Consider the following 15,838-nt stretch of genomic DNA (forward strand, 5'->3'; position numbering starts at 1 on the left):
CGACTCATTTTTGTAGATATAATTTTGTCTTTTAACCTCCATGCTAGCTTTATAAGTAATTTATCTACTACCTTTACTGTATGTTTGCTTTTACCAGTGAAATGTTTTCCCTTCATAATTTTCTCCTAGTTAATTGCCTTTTCTTTTCCACTTAAATTAATCCCTTTAACATTTCTTGTAAGGCCAGTTTAGTGGTGATGAACTCTTTTAACTGTTATTTGAGAAACTCTTCATCTCTCCTTCAGTTCTGAATGATAATCTTGCCAGCTAGAGTATTTTTGCTTGTAGGCTTTTTCTTTTCAGCACTTTGAATATATCATCACTTTCTTCTGGCCTATAAAGTTTCTGTTGAAAAATCAGCTGATAGTCTCATTTAAGGGATTTCTTTTATACATAACTATTTGCTTTTCTCTTGCTGCTTTTAAGATTCTCTTTATCTTTAATTTTTGCCATTTTAATTATTATGTGTCTTGGAGTGGACCTTCTTGGGTTCATCTTGTTTGGGGCTCTCTTTGCTTCCTGAACCTGAACGTCTGTTTCCTTCCCCAGGTTAGGAAAAATTTCATCTATTGTTTTTTCAAATATGTTTTCTGCCCCTTTCTTTTTTTCTTTTCCTTCTGGGACCCCTATAAGGTGAGTGTTAGTACACTTGATGTTTTCACAGACATCCCTTAACCTAGCCTCATTTTTTAAATCCTTTTTTCTTTTTGCTGTTAAGTTTGGTTGCTTTCCACTATCCTGTCTTCAGATCCATTCTTTCACATCCTCTAATCTGCTGTTGATTCTCTGTAGTGTACTTTTCATTTCAATTATTGTATTCTTTAGCCCTGACTGGCTCTTTTTTTTTTTTTTTTTTACTATTTTCTATGTCTTTGTTAAGTTCTCACTAAGTTCATCCACTCTTCTCTAAAATCCAGTGAATATCTTTATGATCATTACTTTTATTATTTTGATTTACCTATCTCTATGTCGTTTAGTTCTTTATGGGGGGCTTATCTTATTCTTTCATTTGGCATGTATTCCTCTGTCTCCTCATTTTGTCTGACCCTGTGTTTGTCTCTATGTATTAAGTAGATCAGCTATATATTTCCTGGTCTTGAAACTAGTGGCCTTATGTAAAAGGTGTCCTGTGATGCACAGTAATGCAGTCATACCTGGTCACCAGAAACAGGCACTCCAGCAGTATTCCCTGTGTGGGCTACATGCACCCTCTTGTGGCTGGGCTGCAACTGCTGTCAGCATGCTGACGGACAGGGTTTGCCCCCTGCATGGCTGTCTGAGAAGTGTGGCTGTCACTACTTTCAGGCATGCTTGTGAGTTGATGTAGCTCCCCACTCCCTGGAGTGGCAGTCACTCTGGGGGGAGATGCCAGTCCCAGCTGGAACTACCTGCCAGGTGTGGCAGGGCAGGCACCACTATGAGGAGACTCCAGTTCTGACTGAAGCTGCTCACAGGGTTGGCAGAGCAGAAGACACTTTGGAGGGGTGTCTGCAAGGGCAGGCATGTTGGATGGAGCAAGTCCACAGTGGAATGCCAAGGAGTGTTAGCAAGGTAGATGGAGGATGTCAGAATTGTTTCCTGCAAGCATCCATCCAGCTAGACTGAAGGAGGGCAAGAAAAATAGTGCCCACCAGCACTTCCGTTCTTAGAGAAAGCTCCTGCAGATCCCTGCCCCTCTGGCATATATCTTAAAATTAGTCAATGAATTTCTTTCGCATATAACCCAGGTGCTTTTCAAACTACTGCAGGATGGAATGACATAGCATGCTGGCCCTTAAGAGTGGAGACTCAGTTTTCTATAGCCCTCCTGGATTTAAGCCCTGCTGATTTTCAAAGCCAGATGTTTTGGAGGTTCATCTTCCTGGTGCAGATCCTCAGGGTCAGGGGTGCTCAAGGTGGGGCTTGATCTCCTCATTCCTCCACACTGTGATATACTTCCTGTTTGTGGGTCCCTTCATTGGGGACCATTCTTAACTGCATCTCTACCCCTCCTACTCTTCTCAATGTGGCCTTCTCTTTATATCTTTAGCAGATATAGATCTGTTCTGCCAGTCCTCAAGTAATTTTAAGAGTGAGTTATATTACATGAAGTTGTTGCCTCAGTTTGTTAATGAGAGGAAGTGAACTCAGGAACCTCCTCCTCTGCTATCTTCCCCTGCCCCCCTCCTGCTTTCTTCCCAGGGTGTGACATTTGTTATTTAACATCTCTAGATCTCAATTTTCTCATTTTTACAATAGGGGTAATTATAGTGTCAATCTCTGGGGTATTGTCATAATTAAATTAGATATACATGTAAAGCTCTAATACAGAGCCTGGAACATAGCACTCAAAACATTTGCTGTTATTTTTAATAAACATCATTATTATTGCCAATGACTCTAGAATTATTGCAAGGATTATATAAATTGAACAGAAAAATGCTTTAAAATCATGATGCACTATGGAAATGAAAGTTTTTTTCTCTCTACTAATTTTCATTCTCAAATCATACCACTTGATACTACACTGCTTTTTGCTGAAATGATTACTTAAATGTTAGTTTTTCAAGAAAAAAAATGAAGGTTACTTTTGTTTTTCTCTGCTGTGTTTCTAAAATTTGCATTACATTCATCTAAAAAGGAATTCTTCCAAACTTGCCTTTTTCACAACCAAATTTTCTGTTGTTTAGAAAACTAACATAAACCTTTACAATTTCAACAATACAAGGTAGTCTTCCTTATTAGAGTAGCCTAGGTGCTGTGAGAGACAAATCCAGAAATCTCAATGGCTTAATACATTTTGTTTATTTACCAAGTTTCTTTCATGTATAAGGCAAAACAGGTGTTCCTATTTAGTGTGCATGAGTGTATATGAAGTAGGAGGAGGTAAAAAGTGGGGTGGGGGGTATCTCTGTTCTACACAATTTTTCAGGGACTTGGACCTTGGAAGAGTAAACCCTCTGACACACATTGTTTCAAATCTCTAAGACTCCTGAAGAGTGAATCTAACTCCTTCCATCTAGGAATGACCTTGCCAGCCATGGTCTAGAGCATACCCTGTCCCCTCCTCACAGACCTGGACACTGAGACACATAGAAATTCTTGTTCTACTCTCCCCACTATATAACACTGCTGTGGATTTCATGGTATGTACTAAAATTTAAATTTTTACATACCTTCTGTATTTTTCTTTTAATAGATTCTGACCTTATTCCCTCTGCCTCTTAAGCTTTTCCAAGGAAAAAATTGTTGATTTTTTTTCTTTTATGGTTTAATACATGACTACATGGAATAGCCTTTGGGGTACAAATCATTATTTGTCTTATTGCCATGGTGTTTATCATTCTCTCATAAACACTGTGAATAACAATGTCTGCTCCAGGGAAATGAAGTTTTGTCCCCTCCCTCTTAAAGTCTTCACTATCTTTTTTTATCCAATATTGACTTTATCTTTTTCAAAATGATTTCAACTATTAAAATTAAAGCCTTTAAGGAAAATTTTGAAAAGAAAAAAATAAGCTCACATACAGTGAACTGGATTGGTAAGAAGGCTTGGAATTGCCAAGAAACAAACATGACAAAAAGTTAATAAACCTATTCACCAGTTTATTTTTTTAGTATTTACAAGTACAATTTAAGTTTCAGGTGATTCATCTACTAAGCCCTCTTCCAGTAACAGTGGCTATTTTATTAAGAGGTTAAACCTACAATATTTTATAGTTAATTCAGAAGCAAATTCCTAAGAAGTATTCCCATTGTAGGTCTGGGAGAGAAGTAATCCAGAGCAATTTCCCCCTTCAATTTTTCTGTATCTTCCATCTAGAGTGAGGCAACCAGTTTGATAGAACAGCAGAACTGAGTTTTCTTAAAGGGCAATATTCATTTTTTTCACTGCTTTTTCTTCTTATTGAGTATTTCTAATGTGGTAGGATTTTTTGCATTACTTATTACAAAATCCCTATTCTCTGCAATTTGGGGAATGATAAGGAGATGTCCACAGAATTAATCTAGATGCTCATGATAAGGATAGCATTCTTTACAAACCACCATAAGATAGAGACACAGGCTTGAAGCACCACACCTGGAGGGATGGTTTCAGATTTTGCACATGGAATTTTTCATTATAGGAACAACGAAAGTGTAATGACAACTTTCACCTATATTAGGAAAATCTCCCTGGTTTGCAAAAGAGATTTACTAGTAATCCCAAGATGTCAAGTTCACCTTGAAAACCATAAAGCAATATAGTACAAAATACCCACCAGCACCACAGGAATATGCAGCATACTGTCAGAATCATATCGGTTCATTTGGATGTCAAGAACCACACATCATCGTCACAGAGAACTGCAAGAAATTTTCTTGAATTGGAAAAAGATACAGAATCCTCGTTACCACAGGTACCGCAACAATCTGAAAATTGAGGGCTCTGTTTGCCAGACATGCATTCCCTCTAAGAATCACTTCTTGGACAATGGATCATCCTCTCCTAAGTAATTTGCTGAATCAACAAAAACTAAGCCAAAGGAATTCCAATTGTTGTGCTTAAGGGTGCGATTTCAGTACAAAACAACATGGTGTCCATATGGCGCTCACTACCTGAGGCGAAGCCTGGGGTATGGGGCTGTTTAGCAATGCATTAGGGTCCAAACGTACCTTCCTTCATTTTCCATTACCAGTCTTAAACTGCTTCTGCCAATTCCATTCCTGATTCCTTGGGGATGGGGGTATAATGGTGTTAGTATTGGAGAAAGGAGATGACAAAGAAAGGATTTTTAAATTATCTATTAAAGGCAACTTAATCTCTTATTTAAAAGACTCTGGTCAACTGAATCCCTTTTAGTCCAACAGCTTTTCCAAGCCTAAACTCTCTAACAGAGCAGATTCTTTGTGACTTAAGAGGATTTCCCTCACCTTGTCCCATCCCACTTCAAGATGGTATCTTGGTGCAGTACTATGCTTAAATATCCTCAGTGCTAGTTAAAAGATCCCCTGGTACATACACTGCTCAAGGTGTTTTAGCCTGAATGTCTCTAGACCTGGTCTCTGTCTGTACTCTTGCTGCAGTGCAGGTATCTTCAGCTGGTTTGAGTCCAAAGCCTGGACTCTCAGCACGGCAGTAAGTGGTGATTACTCAGAGGGTGTTCACAGGCTCCCTCTCAGCAGTCCCTGGTACTGTGGCTTCCCTGAGGTGTGGCTGCCACTCTCATTCAGTCCCCAACCTAGAAGGCTGCCTGCTATACTCATCTACAAAGTCCCCTCATCCTTTGCTTCAGTCAACCAGTTGGCAAAGTCACCAGCAAGCACTTTGGTTACTTCCCACATGCTTCACGGAGGGGGTGGGAGCACAATGGGAGAACATCTGCACCTGTTATGTGCCACACGCAAGCCATAGAGAATAAGGGCTTGGTCTCAGGCCTCCTTCTGCCTTAGCATGCCATTCCAGCATTACTGCTCTACAGCATTTGCCCAGGAAGATGCAGGGGAAACCCTAAGGTCTCTTCTTGAAGTTATAAATGGGAAGCAGGGCACAGGTAACCTCTGTTTCTAGCTGTTCCCTCAACTATCTGATGTTTCCGATTTTTTTCCAGCACCACCCAACTCACCCCAGCCCCTGCCTAAGGCAGCATCTTTACTCAATTGTCTATCTTTTTACAACTCATTTCTCCCTACAGAAGTGGGATTTCCACTTTCTTTTCCTGTTTGGCAGGAGCATTCCTCATAGGGTATCAACTGCCACTTCTACACTTTGACATAGTCCACCAGGCTAAGCTCTTAATATTTCAAGAGAGTATTTGGAATTTAGAAAACACTACTCTCTTGATAAAGCCAAGGTTTAAAGACTTCTTGTGTTACTCCAAACCTTTTTTTTTTATCATTCAATTTAGAGCCTTTATTTCACAAATAAATCCAAGAAAGGTAAAGTTATTAAGTTATTTAGTAACAACATAGTAGTAGAGGCTTTTTTTTTATTTTATTATGTTATGTTAATCACCATACATCACTAGTTTTTGATGTAGTATTCCATGATTCATTGTTTGCGTATAACACCCAGTGCTCCATGCAGAACGTGCCCTCTTTTTTTTTTTTTAAGATTTTATTTATTTTTTAGAGAGCGAGCAAGAGAGAAACAGCATGAGAGGGGAGAGGGTCAGAGGGAGAAGCAGGCTCCCCGCTGAGTGGGGAGCCCGATGTGGGACTCGATCCCAGGACCCTGGGATCATGACCTGAGCCGAAGGCAGACGCTCAACCATCTGAGCCACCCAGGCGCCCAGAACGTGCCCTCTTTAATACCCATCACCAGGCTAACCCATCCCCCCACCCCCCTCCCCTCTAGAACCCTCAGTTTGTTTCTCAAGTCCATAGTCTCTCATGGTTCATCTCCTCTGATTTCCCCCCCTTCATTTTTCCCTTCCTACTACTCCAAACCTTTTATACTGGAAGTCAAAGGCTGAATAGGAATTTGTTTTTATCTCTTTGCATTCCCATTTTAACAATCTGAATTTTCCCTAAGGCAATGGATGCCTTGGATTGAATAGGATGAGACTGTGTAAAAGAAAAGAACTTTAACATATTTCAAAGCCAACATCCTTCCTTTCCTCCCTCTCCTCTCTTGCCTTCTCATCCTGCCATCCCATCCCATTTTCATTTCTTTCCCTTCCCTTCTGTTTGCAAAGATTTTAGTATCCAAGGAAGAGGCAATGAGGAGCACTGGAGCTTGCCCAGGAGCCTAGGAAGCAAGACAGTAAAGAGGAGAGGGCAAGTGGAGGTGGAGGTGGTGTGCAGAGATTGGTTATAGTGAGCAGATAAGTTAATTAATTGAGCAAATAAATATATGGAGGGCAACATGAGCCGTGTTTCTTACCGTGTTTAGAGGAATTTTAAAATATGAAAAGGAGGATGGTGAAAATGGATCCTGAGGTGTAGCATTAGAATTGGAAGTATAGGTATGAATTCCTGCATTTTGATAGATAAAATGATAGACTGGTCGATGGAGAAATTGTCCTCAATGTATGTATGTGATGACCTTTTAATGTGTCAACTTGGCTAAGCTGAACTAGCAACCCAAAAGTCCCTTTCTAGTATGTTTCTGGTTAGGGTGGGCTGCAAGAGATATTCTCTCACAAGAGTTGGAGAACAGATGGGAAGCAAGGCTAGTTTGTAGCATACAAAACCTTTTTTCCCAATTATTCATTCAAACACTGATATAGGGGGACCTGGGTGGCTCAGTGGGTTAAGTGTCTGCCTTCAGCTCAGGTCATGATGGAGCCCAGAGTTGGGTTTCCTGCTCAGCATGGAGCCTGCTCCTCCCTCTCCCCTCCTGCTCATGCTATCTCTCTCACTATCTCACTCTCTCTCTCTCAAATAAATAAATAAAATCTTTTAAAAAACAAAACAAAACACTGATATAAGTGTTGCTATGAAGGAATTTTGCAAATGTTTTTAAAGTCCCTAATCAGTTGATTTAAATTCATCAAAAAGGAGATTATCCTGGGAGGGCTTAACTTAATCATTTGGAAGGCTTTCAAAAGAGGGCTTAGGATATTACTAACTAAAAGAAACCAATCTGTAGAGGCTATATATTGTATGTTTCCAACTATATGTCATCCTGGAAAAGGCAAAACTATGGAGAAAGTAAAAGAATTAGCGGTTTCAATGGGTTGGGGATGACAGAGATGAATAGGCAGGACACACAGAATTTTTAGGGCAGTGAAACTATTCTATAAAATACTACAAGGTAGGTACATGTCATGTTATATTTATCTAAACCCATAGAATGTATAAGAGCAAGAGTGAACCCTCTGTAAACTATGGACTTTGGGTAATAATGATGCATGAATGTAGGTTCATTGATTGTAATAAATGAACCAATCTAGTGCCTAATGTTGATAGTGGGAGAGGTTGTACATGTGTGGGGATGGGGGTACATGGGAATTCTCTGTACTTTTCACTCAATTTTGCTATGAACCTAAAAATACTCTAAAAAGTAAAATTTATTGATTTAACAACAACAACAACAAAAAAGAGGGCTCAGGCCTGCCCTGATAAAAACAGCTTCTGCCCTACAATTGCTCTCTCTCCCCCATGGATTTTTCTTTCTTTCTTTCTTTCTTTTTTTTTAAAGATTTTATTTGAGATAGAGCGAGACAGAGAGAGCACAAGCAGGGCAGAGGGAGAGGGAGAAGCAGACTCCCCACTGAGCAGGGAGCCCATTGCAGGACTTGATCCCGGTACCCTGAGATCATGACCTGACCTGAAGGCAGACACTTAACCTACTGAGCCACCCAGGTGTCCCCCCATGGATATTTCTTACTGACTCCTGGCTATGGACACAAAGCTTCAGTCCATTCCCACTCATGTCCAATCTGCTTATAATAGTCCCTTTTTGACTGGTTTCCCTTCAGACTTGTTTAGCCAGCTCCCAAAAATTGCATACGGCAATTTTGTGTGTGTGTGCGTTTGTATATATACACAAGGAATATATATAAATTATATATATATACCCAAATATCTTCATAGTAATTAAATGAGAAATGTAGAACTTTTGTGAGCTCTTCAAAGACAAACAAGATTTTTTTAGTTTTTTTTTTGTTATGTCACAAAATGTGGTATTGATAGTAAAATGACCTCCAACCTTATATAAATCAAATGCTGATTTCCCAAATCTAAAGAATGAAGTGTGCTGATAATAGAGTGTATTTGTTTTCTAGTGCTGCATAACAAATTACTACAAATTTATTGGTTTAAAACAACACCCATCTATTGACTCACAGTTTCTATGAGTCAGTGGTCTGGGCACAATGTAACTGAGTTCTCCACTCAGGATTTCACAAAATCTGATATAGGGTCAAAAAAAATTCTGACCTTACCTAGTCACAGTAAGGTAGTATTCTTCCTGGCTGGTTCAAGATGTGACTGGGTCTGCATTCTCATTTTGAGCTCAAAGTCTTTTTCCAATATCAACCAGGTCATTGGTAGAAAGACCCCCACTTTCTTGCCAGCTATTAGTTAGGAGTTACTCTTTCTTAGAGGCTGTTCCCTAGGAGGTCCTCTAGTTCCTAACCATGTAGCCGTCCATGGGCAGCTCACAGTCTGCTTCTCCCTGGCCATCAGGAGCAGCTCTCTTACGCTTAATCTTCTAAGGGTGTACCTGATTAGGTCATACCCACACAGGATAATTTCTTGATTAACTCAAAGTCAACTGATTAGAAACCAAGTCATAAGTGTGATATCCCATCATATTCACAGGTCTCTCCCATACTCAAACGAGGGCATCATACAAAGGTGTGGGTCATGAGGGGTCATCTTAGAATCCTGCATTCCACACAGAATCAGCTACCCTTCACTGCTTGGACCTGCCAGGCTGTGAGTCTCACACTGAGTCAATGTGACTTACTTGAGAGAAGAAATCCAAAGCCGTAGCATTTTTTGTTACTCAACCATGACATATCACAGCATTCAAGTGTCTTACACTTTTAGTTAATTACTGAATAACCCCCGTACTTTTTACCTTCTTCCTGGTCATTGAAACCAAAAGAGCTGCCAATAATCATTTTCTAAAAGGACTAAAAGAGATTTTCTTCCTCACTATCCTTGCTCAGGGTCCATAAGCATTTTGCATTAATATGCATTAATAGTGACCTAGAGAAAAGATGATAAATGAGAGAAATGGATTTAAAAAGAGTTTTCTGCTGCCAAATACCAGCCCAGTTAGAGGTTCAGGTTCTGGTTAAGGCTGTGGTGTAGGACTTACAGCTATAAAAATAACACTTGCCTTTAGATTGGATCAAATGATAGAGTTGGCTTTTGTGATGTTCATGCCTCAGGAGTCTTGAGTCAGGGCATCACAGGCTGACTTCCTGAATCTTTGATCATCTAAGACCCTGACCACTACTTTTGGGATACTCAGCCCCCTTCTAATTGACTAGGCTTGATCCAATTAGTGAGAGCACATGCACATGATTCATATGCCCTTGCTTCCCTTCCACCTAGCTCTACAGCTTAAGACCAGCATCACAGGAGCACAAGGAGAGAACTGAAAGTTTGAGAAGACTTGGGGAAGGGTGATGGAAAGATGCAAAACAAGTAACAATAGAGTCTGAAAACACTCCAATCCTCCCAGCCATGCCACAATTCTTTGGCACAGTTTCAGGCTTTCCCTGTCTTACCACCCACTCCCCACAACCTCACCATCATTCCCCAAATGAAGGCTAGAGAGGGCCATCTACTCCCACCTAGAAAACAATTTCAGTTTGTTCTGCTACATATATCAGACTACTCAAGAGGATAATTGGGTACCTGGCTCTACAAAGTAGCCTATAGTTTTGGTGTTTTTAAGTTTTTTTCTCAGAAAGTAGTGAGGAAAGAGCAGCTGCTACAAATAGCAAGAGAGGGAAAAGCAATATATTACTTTGAATAGCTTGGACTTCCCAGTCACCGAGTATTCCTTGAGATAATCTAACCTTGCTAGATCCTAGATATGAAGTCTGCACACTCAAGACTTTTAAAAGTCGCTTGACCTTTTTTTTTTTTAGAGAATCTGAACCCTCAACAGAGTAGCAGAAAGACTTGCAGTGCCCTGGGATTAAACCAGCTAAGGAGTCCAAAAATCAAAGACTCTGTGGCAATAGTTACTAGCAATGAATACTCCAACACCCAAGGAAATTGAATTTTCTCCTGCAAAGGCAATGGCCTCTCCCTTATTACCCTTTAGTGGGGTTTGTCTGTAGTGACAGATCCTCCAGACAAACTTCCAGTCAGCAGTTTAGGACACAGTGTAAAGAAATTTCATGACAAAACACTGAATGTGCTGAGTAATTTACAAATATACAGATCAGCTATAGTTTATCTTCAGTCTAAGCCACAGCCTCTTTCTTTGCCATCCTAGTCACGGTAAGGTAGTATTCTTCCTGGCTGGTTTCTCCAATGTTTGTTTTTGAGCTGAGACTTGACCAGGCTACTGTGATCCTGAGCCACAATGATGCTATTTGTGTTGCTAAGGTAACAACTGTTTAACAGATAAACCCTGAAATCTTTGTTCCATGCAATCACGCAGGAACCAGACTAACAAAGGCTCTGTCATCTCCAATACATGGTTTCCACGGTCACTCTGGCCACTGACAACACAATCAACAGAGGGGTAAAAAGTGAAGGCAGATCACCTACAAGGTGTTTATGGACCAGGCCTGGTAGTGATGTGATGACTTCATCTGGCATTCCATTAGTCAGAACTTGATCACATGGTCCCACATGAATGCAAGGGTGGGTGGGAAATGTAGTCCCTATTTAGGCAGCCACTTCCCAGAAACAATTCTCTATGAAAACAGACCATGAATCATTTGTGGACAGCAACCCAAATCTGCTAAAATGAAGATAATAGTGGTGGTGGTGGCAGCAGGGGCTACCATTTACTGTGTTCCAGTCCCCTGCTAAATGCTTAACAAATACTTTCTCATGGAGTCCTCAGAATAACCCAATGAAATACATTTTATTATCCCACTTTTAAAGATGAGAAAGATGAGGCTCAGAAAAAAAATAAGTTATTTCCCAAAATCACATGAGTAGCCAGGGAGAAACAAGAACTAAAATCCCAAAATACCTGAGCATAATGTCCGTGTTCTTGAGAGCTTGTTTGGAGGTTCTAGCAGGGGAGCGCAGCTACTCATATACCCTTGACCGAAGAATGATCCTCCTCTATCTGGGAAGGTCGTCCTCTTTGACTGAGCTCACAGCTTCGGGAGGGACGCACATGGAGCACTGAAGGAGGAAGGGGACACCCGCCTAGCCAGCCAGATCAGCCGAATCAACCCTGGCAATCAATGCAGTGACAGATGTCGCAGCCAGATCGCCCTCACATCCAATGTCCGTGTTCTTAAGCAGTACTCACACACTCCTCTTAAGTTTGGCTATGGTTATTTGATTAGTTTTTCCCTCCGTCAGTTGTTTATCATCTTGCCAGAGAAGTTCCTACTCAACACAAATCTTGGACCTCCCCATGAGTTAGATAATTGTCTAGGATCTTTAAAATTCCTTTGTACTTTTAAACTAGTTCTTACTTTCTATTTAATGATCCCTGGATCTCCCACTTACCAAAATCTCCTTGAACTGGGCTTTGTTTCTTCAATGCACATCCCCAGGGGCTGACCTGGAGCTGTTCCTCACACCCAAGTCTTTCCTAATAAACTTGTTTCAAGTCATTGAATGTGCTGTTTGTTGCTCTTGGAGCTCTTCCAACAAGAAGCTTTCTCCAAAAATGTCCTGTCGCTTTTCATAATCTTCTCCCAACTCTTGGTGTCACAAATCTCTCCTACTCACTGTTTTCCTGAAACTCTGTTTTTAGGCTTTGTTTTGCAGTCTATTACTTTTGCTCCTCCCTTGAGAAATGACACCTTCAAAACCTAATACTTAGGTTTAAAATTGCTCTTGTCCAAGTTAGGGCCAGATAGCTTTCATGATGGAGAAGAGGCTAGGGTCAAATCAGGGGAAAAAATTAATAATAATGGGGCTGCAAATGTTTTCAGTTTGCCTGATATGTTTTTTATTGTGGGATAATTCATCCAACCAATGTGAAGTACTTTCTGACATAAAGTCAATGGAAGTTTCAGTCTCACTTTTTGGAGTGTTTAAAAAAACAAACAAATAATTTCAGATCTTTGGTTTTTTTGTTACCATAACAAATTTCATTTCTCAGTTTGCTATAGCCTATGGGTCTTGTGGACATGAGGCCCATTGGTCTTCAAAGCTGGATATTTTGACAGCTTATCTCTCAGGAGCAGGTCTTAAAATCTGGGGTGTCTGGTGTGGGATTCAAACCCTTTACTCCTCAGGGAGAAGCTCTGGGTTTTGAGCTCCCTCCTGATTATAGGTCACAGTGCCGGGAATGGGGTTTATGGCAAGATTGTGTCTCGGGCTCTTCTACCACCTTTGATGTGGATTTTTTTTTTTCTCATTTGCCCAATGTGTAGGAGTCAGTCAGCTACTTTTTAGGGTTTTTTAAGAAAAAAAAATTGTTCCATATATAGCTGTAGATTTGGTGTGTCTGTGGGAAGGAGTGAATTCTGGGTCTTCCTACATTGCCATCTTGAACCAGAACCTCACAAAAGCCTGGTTCATTCTTCTCCCCTTAGAATTCTAACTCATGGGGCGTCTGGGTGGCTCAGTTGGTTAAGCGACTGCCTTCGGCTCAGGTCATGATCCTTAGAGTCCCAGGATCGAGTCCCGCATCGGGCTCCCTGCTCGGCGGGGGGTCTGCTTCTCCCTCTGACCCTCTTCCCTCTCGTGCTCTCTGTCTCTCATTCTCTCTCTCTCAAATAAATAAATAAAAATCTTTAAAAAAAAAAAAAAAGAATTCTAACTCATATTGTCAGAGAAGTTCTTAAACCCTTACCTGAGAACTTGGAACTCTCCAAGTGACCTTTTGTTTTAAGCCTTTTCTATGTCCTACAAAATCCCATTTTGCTTTGGTTCTCTTTTTCCCCCTCTTGTAATCAAGAAAGACATTTAACATATCATGTCACCCTCCCTTTTAGTGAACTAACACTTGAATGGTAAGTGATCTTGATACAAAAAGTCTCACAGTACTGCTTTCTTCTTCAAGAATCTTCATGACCTTACCCAATTACAAACACAGAATGGAATGTGTGTGTATATGTCCTTTTTTCCCTTGACAACTAAGAGCCTATTTCCCATAGCCAGCTGTAGCACCTAGTATGTTCCCATAGTAATCACACTTCCCCTCCAAGAATGTTCCTGACCAGACTCAGAATTAGGTTTGGTCCCTGAATCAGCCCTACTCAGTTCTCACTTTTGATGGAGAAATCAGAAAATTCTCCCTGGGCCAAAAAGACACTCAAAAACTATTATTTCTCTGTGCCCAAGGCCCCAAATCCCCATTCCCATTCTAAATAGTCAATAAAACTTATAGGAAACACTCAGTTAAATATGAAAAATTAAATGTGTATATTTACCTCCACTGTCTGCCAAAGGCCACAAAAATTATGGTAAGGAAAGAATAAAGTATAAACCTGCATAAAAGAAAACAGTAAAAGAAATTAGGGTAACTAAATTTTGTAAGCTGAAAAGCAAATGGACTAGTGATAACTGACTTAGCAGACCTGAGAAAAATAAAACCTAAGCTGGCAGAAGGGAAAAGCCAGAAGCAAGCTGATCTGGACTACAGAAGGCTCAAGAACTGGAGACACCTGGCACCTCTTAAAGAGTCTGCAGATGCCTGAAAACCAAAGGATTTTTTCAAAATCTATATAATGCAATGTTTCTATGATTTACGCTGCATTAAAATTGACCCCAAAACTTAGTGATTTAAAACAACCATTTTACTTTGCTCCCAGTTTTACAGGTCAGGAATTAAGGAAGGGCTTAGCTGGCCAGGTCATCTCTGATCCTCATAGCATTCACTGGAGCAGCTGAGGCAGAACCATCCATTTCCAAGATGGCTTCATCACTCACATTCTGGCACCTAAGTGATACCTAACCTTGCTCTTTCTGCCCTCCCTCTTTTTTCCTCTTCCTCTCTCTCCTTCTTCTTCTCCTCTCTCTCTCTCTCTCTCCCTCTCCCCGCAGGCTGTCTCATTCTCCAGAGCCTTTCCCCATGTGACTTCTAAGACACAGGAAGCAGAAGCTGCCAGACTAGTTGAAGATCAAGCCCAGAACTGGCCCAGCATCACTTCCATTGGATTCTACTGGTCAAAGCAGTCCCAGGGCCTGTGGAGAAATAGACTGACCTTTTGATGAGAGATGTCAAGGTCACATTGGAAAAACGCTAGTCCAAGGGGAAAAAGTCCTACAGAGACTGTCATGTGGAGGACCCTAACGAAGAAGCCCATTCCAGTCACTAACAGTTCAAGATACCTTTCAATAATCCCTTCCCCCACACACAAAGCTACCTACATTCCGTTTTTTTTTTTACACTCAGTGTCACACAATTCAGTATGAGCTAATAGCCATGAATATCACATATTTAGGAAATGCTACTAACATGAAAGAGTGGGCTCAAAACAAACAAACAAAAAAAAAAGAGACTTTGAGACCACATACCTAATCCATGGAGACAAACCAAATGTTGTGTCCATGAAAGGAAAAAAATGATGCCATTGTTTAGAGAGTTCATTTCCCTCAAAGTCAAAAAGTTGTAAGTTTAAAAACCAAAATAAATCTATAAGACATAACAATAACTGTTCAGAAGCAAATATTTTCAGCTCTCTTAGCTATTTTTTATAATAGTTACCATCATATGATTATACTAATATTTCTTGATATTTCCATTTTGGGTATTTAGTGATCATTTTATATAAAAAAGATCTAGCTCTTTTATGAGAGATTACATGCATTATAGGAAACTCTATTGTTGAGTATCTGTGCTGAGAAAGATTTGTCCACTTAATGCTGTAAGGCATTGGTATAACAGGACTTTCTGATCCAACATAGAGCATGGATGCTGCCAGGGACCTAGAGCTGCGCCAAGTAAGTTTCCATTTGCACCCCAAAATTTACATAGAAATAGACCTTTTGAAAGAGAAAAAAAATAACCAGAAACTCCAATCCCTTCACTCTAAGGTTTTAAGTAGTTAAAAATCTCTTTAGGGGACCTGGGTGGCCCATTACTGAAGCTAGAAGGCAGTAAAGGACACCAAGCTTCCTGAAAAAAATCCTCTCTGAGAGTAAAAAGTTTAATCAGATTGAACAGAACAGGAGAATAATGCTGTGAATCAGAAGGCTAAATAGACCCTCAGAGCTCATCCCTGTTCGCTGGTTATCTAGCCTGGTGGCAGCACACTTTCATCCTGAATCCTTACCCTTCTCCCTTGGGACAGCTGATGCTCTTGCATACTTGCTGAACCTG

At 40.4% G+C, this 15,838-nt stretch overlaps 2 long non-coding RNA genes across 3 annotated transcripts in view; one reads left to right on the forward strand and one right to left on the reverse strand.

The window, feature by feature from the left end:
• The window catches only part of LOC118002150, a 172,531-nt gene that overhangs the window by 19,969 nt on the left and 136,724 nt on the right, over window positions 1-15,838 (forward strand). The gene's annotated exons all lie outside the window — the stretch shown is intronic.
• On the reverse strand, window positions 4,317-12,284 carry LOC118002151. The gene is made up of 3 exons (XR_004676966.1): window positions 11,579-12,284; window positions 4,636-4,693; window positions 4,317-4,340 (listed from the first exon to the last, which is right to left on the reverse strand). It is a non-coding gene; the product is annotated as an uncharacterized LOC118002151 (long non-coding RNA).

The sequence above is a fragment of the Mirounga leonina genome, unplaced genomic scaffold (genome assembly GCF_011800145.1).
Source record: "Mirounga leonina isolate KUSES-001 unplaced genomic scaffold, KU_Mleo_1.0 Mir_82, whole genome shotgun sequence".
Taxonomy (NCBI): domain Eukaryota; kingdom Metazoa; phylum Chordata; class Mammalia; order Carnivora; family Phocidae; genus Mirounga; species Mirounga leonina.